We start from the raw sequence: 5,366 nt of genomic DNA, 5'->3' as shown, positions 1-5,366 counted from the left end.
TGTTTTGGGCAGTGCTGGGATGAAACTCAGGCCCGTGCACAGGCTTAGCAAGAGACAGACTTAGCAAGTGCTCTATCCCTGAGCTCCATGCCCAGCCTCCAGTTGTCTCTTTTTAAAGGCATTGCTGAGCTACAGGGCCTGCAGACTAACTCAGCAGTCCAGGTTCTTGTCATGCAAGCCTGGTGACCTCAGCCCCATCCAGCCACATAAAGATGAAAGGAATGAGCAACTTGTCCTCTTACCTCCACACATGGCGTGTGCTCAGACACACATAATAAATAAAATTCCATTCAAGTACTGTTACAGATTACCTTTACTTGATGTCTTCGGTACCTCTATTTTATCAGCTGTTATAATTTTTACAATTGTATTTTTTCTGTTTCTCAGTCTTACTAGAGGGTTTTTTCTATCTTTCTCTTGTTATAAAACGAAACCAAAATTGTGGTTTTATTGACTTTATTGGCTCCTTATCTTCAGTTTTATTAGTTCTTACTTCATTTTTTAATATCGCTATCAACATACAAGCCTGTACATTCTAGCTAAAAGAAAAAGTAGGGCTGAGGAGACATCTCAGTGAGTAAGGGACTTGATGTGCAACCATGGGGAGCCAAGTTCAAATCTCCATCCTTAGGTAAGAAACTAGCTGTGTGTGTCACAAGTGGCCTTACAACTGGATGGCTGCTGACCTCTTAGAAAGCGATGGTTCCAGGGTTGGGGATTTAGCTCAGTGGTAGAGCGCTTGCCTAGGAAGCGCAAGGCCCTGGGTTCGGTCCCCAGCTCCGAAAAAAAGAACCAAAAAAAAAAAAAAAAAAAGAAAGAGATGGTTCCAAATAGATGTTTCCTCAGACAAGATACAAACATGAGCAAGTAAGCTATGAAAATACAAGGATACCAGTTGTCATAGAGATGCAAATCAAAACCACAGAGCGCTAATATCCTTAGCGTGACCACACTCAAAATAAACAATGAACGAAGGTTGACAAGGGCCAAGAGAAACTGGAATTTTCATACTTCATTGGCGGGAAGGGAAATGGTACAGCCTCTTTGGAACACAGTCTGAAGTTTCTTTTTTTTTTTTAAAGATTTATTTATTATATATAAGTACACTGTAGCTGTCTTCAGACACACCAGAAGAGGGCATCAGATCTCATTACAGATGGTTGTGAGCCACCATGTGGTTCCTGGGAATTGAACTCAGGACCTCTGGAAAAGCAGTCAGTGCTCTTAACCACTGAGCCATCTCTCCAGGCCCCAGTCTGAAGTTTCTTAAAAGGTTAAGCACTGAGCGTGGTGGCCCATGCCTGTGACCCCAGCATCTGTGAGTGTAGGGTTGGAGGATTAGGAGTTCGGGGTCAAGGCCTGTACAACAGGAGACCCTGTTTTAGTTAGAAAAGTTAAGTATTGAATTTCTATGTAACCCAAATTCCATTCCTAGGTATATAACAAGGAAAATGAAAATATATGCTCTCACAACCCTTGTTCATGAATATGTTTAGCTATATTATCCACGGTGTCCCAAAAGTCTAAATATCTCGTGTCCATTAACTAATTAATTAATGGATAAAATGTATATCATCTGCATAATGAAATATTACTCAGCCACAAAAAAGGAACGGAGCACTGATGTGCTACAAGTGGGTGAACCTTGGCAACATGATGCCAGCCAGCTTTATGCCCAGCCGTAAAAACAGCACACATACCAGGCAGTGATGACGCACATCTTCAATCCCAGCACTCCAGAGGCAGAGTCAGGCAGATGTCTGAGTTTGAGACCAGCCTGGTCCTCAGAATGAGTTAGTTCTAGGACAGCCAGGGCTACACGGGAAACCCCATCTCAAATAAACAAACAAATAAACAAACATAAGTAGTCTTAAGGCAGAGTCAGGGATACCAGGGGTTTGAGGATACCCTTGACTAGATAGGAAATTTGAGACTAGCCTAGGCTATATGAGACCCTTTCTTTTAAAAAAAAAAAAGATTATGATGATGGCTGTGAAACTCTGAGAATATGTCAAAGTCATTGACTTGTAACAGAGTTAAACAGGCCAGGCACGGTGAGCTATGCCAGCAACCATCTCAATACTTGGGAGACAAAGGCAAGAGACCTGATGAGCACTGGAAACCAACCTGGTTTACGTGGTAAGTCCCAGGCCTTTGTGGGCACAGAGTGAGACCCCAAATAATAAGCAGACATACATTTCGGATGCGAAGTCCACCCACCATTTAGAGGATACTAGGCCAGACTATGCACAATGACGGTAAATATGCCTAAAATTTAAGTCTCACAAAAATTAATCTGACCATTATCAATAAACGTGCGCCATATGCTTACCTTTACAAGTGAACCATGGTAACTCCCTGGAGGTCCAGACTCCACAGAAGATATTCAGACTCCAGACTGAGGGGATAGATGGTTGGCAATAAAGTGTTTGATGTACAAGCACGGGGGCCTGAGTTCAAATTTCCAATACCCATGAAAAGCCTAGGCTGGATGGCACCTATCCGTGAGCCTACCACTGGGGAAACAACAGGAGAACCGGAGCTGGTTGGCCAGCTAGTCTTGGCGAATCCATAAACTCCAGGCTCAGAAGGAAATCCTATGTCAAAATAAAATGTGGCAAAATAAGATGATGGGGGGGGGGGGCTGGAGAGATGGCTCAGTGGTTAAGAGCCCTGACTTCTCTTCAGAGGGTCCTGAGTTCAAATCCCGTCTGTAATGGGATCAGATGTCCTCTTCTGGTGTGTCTGAAGACAGTGACAATGTACTCATATAAATAAAGTAAATAAATGATTTAAAAAAAATAAGGTAATGGCATCCACCTTTAATCCCAGCAGTCAGGAGACAGAGGCAAGTGGGTCTCTATGAATTCAGGGATAGTCTGGCCTATATATTGAGTTCTGGGCCAACTAGGGCTACATCCTTGAGAAGCTGGAGAGATGGCTTAGTGGCTGGGAATATTGACTGCTCTTCCAGAAGACCACATGGAGGTTCACAATGGAGTTCAAGGGGATCTGATTCTCTCTTCTGGCTCCTGGGGCAGGGAGTCCAGCGTGTACTTGGTGTACAGTCACACATGTAGAAACACTCATACCTGTAAGATCAAGAGGGGACATATTTAAATAAATAAAACTAAGGTGGAGAGTGAATCAAGACACCAATGCAAACCTCGTGTCTACCTACATACACATGCACACAGAGACAGAGACAGAAAGAGATAAAGACACAGAGAGACAGAGACAGAGACACACAGAGAGCATGAATGTTCCTTGTAGTTCTGTTCCACATGGGGGTTAGGTTGAGAGCTCTGTACCCAGTCTTCTCTCTTCCAACTCCTGGATCTGGCCACATTATGGGGGGGCCCATGTGCATGCATCTGGATACCTCAACTCCATACAACTAGCTCTGGTCATGTCTTCTATAAACACCCAGTCCTTAAAACCCTATGATAGAGGGAACAAAAGAGGGGGTTATTTGTCACTCCCTGGAGGACAGACTGAGAAGACACCAGCACCAGAAACCGGGGTTGACGCGGCATGGGTTTCAGGCTCCCTGTGTATACAGTGCTCACTGTTATGGCCTGTTTGGAGCTGTCCTGGAGTCCTTGTCCTTTGGGAAGGGACCTGGCTGGAGGATGGCCAGGAATCTCCTAAAGAGGGGTGCCCAACCCAGGAGATGTCTTTGCCCAGGTCTCAGGGAACCCTTCCATTTTGTTGAATGAAACAGATCCACACCAAGGGGTCTATTTCATCATTGTGAATTTTTAGAACACTGGGACAAAGAGAAGATTCTAAAAACTTCCAGGAAAGGGAACGAGAGAGGGAGAGAGGGAGATAGACAAGGAATGGCTTCATGTAAGGAACCAGCATCAGGATGACAACAGACAGTGCCCTTCCAGTGCGGAGCTGGAGGCTGAAGGCAGAAAGCCATGCTTTCAAGTCCAGAGGGAGATGCCCGATAACCCAGAATTCTCTATGCAAAGGCCACACTTGGAGCCCAAAGGCTCTCATGGCTAGGGTTAAGTTACAACCTGAAGGACGGGGAAGAAGCTAGAAGCAAACTCTGAGCGGATCTGGAGGGGGATTTCCAGAAAAGATTACGGTAAGAAAGAGTAAGCAGAATCCAGTGACCCCTCCCCCCCAGATCTAAAGAGGTCCAGGATGAGGCAGGGCTGTTTGTCTGCCCAACTTTGCCTCTTGCTCCTCTGTCTTTGCCACTGCTACGTATCAGAATCCAGTTTCTCCAGGTCCAACAGGGACTGAAGACCAGTGCAGTGGCTCTCCAGGAATCTCTCAAGCCTTGGACATCGGTTGAAGCATCCAGCTTCATGGACTGGGGAGTCACCCCATCTCAGCCTCGCCAGTGTAGAGACAACCACTGTTGGACAAACCCTACTGGTTGTAAGCCCTTCTAGTGAACCTCCTCCCCCTTTTAAAATAATATGGTCTATCGGTTCCGATCCTTTAGATCCCTGCCTAACCCTGAGTGGCTGGGGAATGGCCACATCAGACTTGTAAACGTGGTCTACCCATAGTGCTTTAGAGGCTACTAAAAGACTGCATTAAGCACACTTAGACAACAGAGGGCCCAGTACAACAGGGAGGCCAAGAAAGAATGAAAGCCTCTGCCCCTACTTTCCAAATGAATGTAGTTGGCTTTTTTTCTTTAAAAAAAAAAAAAAAAAAAAAAACAGATAAAAAATGTGATCAGTTAACTTTGGCTCACACTTCAGAAAGAACCTCCATAGCACACCAGGGAAGACATAGCAATAAGACTAGTTTCTGGGGGTTGGGGATTTAGCTCAGTAGTAGATTGCTTGCCTAGCAAGCGCAAGGCCCTGGGTTCAGGCCTCAGCTCCGGGAGAAAAAAAAAAGACTAGTTTCTGTTCATCAAATTTAGAACACGAGGTAACGGGCCACAGGGGCGGGCAGTCAGGAAGCAGGGAAATTTTATTAGCAGCAGGACTAGGCTAGCTATAAAAAAACAAAACAAATAAAAACCCCACCCCTCCCACCCCACCCCCCACCACCAACAAAAGCAGATCGTGCTGCATATGCAGCCCAGGCTGGTTTGTTTGTTTTGTTGGGACAGGGTTTCTCTGTGTAGCCTTGGCTGTCCTGGAACTCATTCTTTAGACCCAGCTGGCCATGAACTCAGAACCTGCCTGCCTCTGCCTCCTGAGTGCAGGGATTACAAGCATGTGTCACTGCACACAGCGACGTGTTGTTACTGCATAACACATGCCCCAAACTCCGTTTAAAGCACTGTCCTTAGTCAGACTTGGTGTCACAGACCTGTGATCCCAGCACTTGGGAAGGAAAAATCAGGAGTTCAAAATCATTCTCAGCTTGGTCCAGAGTTTCAGGGC

At 45.5% G+C, this 5,366-nt stretch overlaps 2 long non-coding RNA genes across 3 annotated transcripts in view; one reads left to right on the top strand and one right to left on the bottom strand.

Annotated features, from left to right (window-relative positions):
* LOC120095035 (uncharacterized) overlaps positions 1–3,739 on the bottom strand; it is a 14,775-nt gene extending 11,036 nt beyond the window's left edge. The window contains exons 1-2 of one of the 2 annotated variants that reach the window (XR_005490031.2): positions 3,570–3,739; positions 2,333–3,092 (exon numbers count right to left, since the gene is read on the bottom strand). This is a non-coding gene — a long non-coding RNA (uncharacterized LOC120095035). Of the gene's footprint in view, positions 3,093–3,569 lie in introns of both variants that reach the window. The other variant, XR_010055528.1, reaches the window with a different exon arrangement.
* On the top strand, positions 3,577–4,457 carry LOC120095034 (uncharacterized). The gene is made up of 2 exons (XR_005490030.2): positions 3,577–4,099; positions 4,229–4,457. It is a non-coding gene; the product is annotated as an uncharacterized LOC120095034 (long non-coding RNA).
* The last annotated feature ends 909 nt before the right edge of the window (positions 4,458–5,366 follow it).

This window comes from Rattus norvegicus, chromosome 10 (genome assembly GCF_036323735.1).
Source record: "Rattus norvegicus strain BN/NHsdMcwi chromosome 10, GRCr8, whole genome shotgun sequence".
In the NCBI taxonomy this organism is placed as follows: Eukaryota; Metazoa; Chordata; class Mammalia; order Rodentia; family Muridae; genus Rattus; species Rattus norvegicus.
This window is presented reverse-complemented; position numbering and strand designations above follow the sequence as displayed.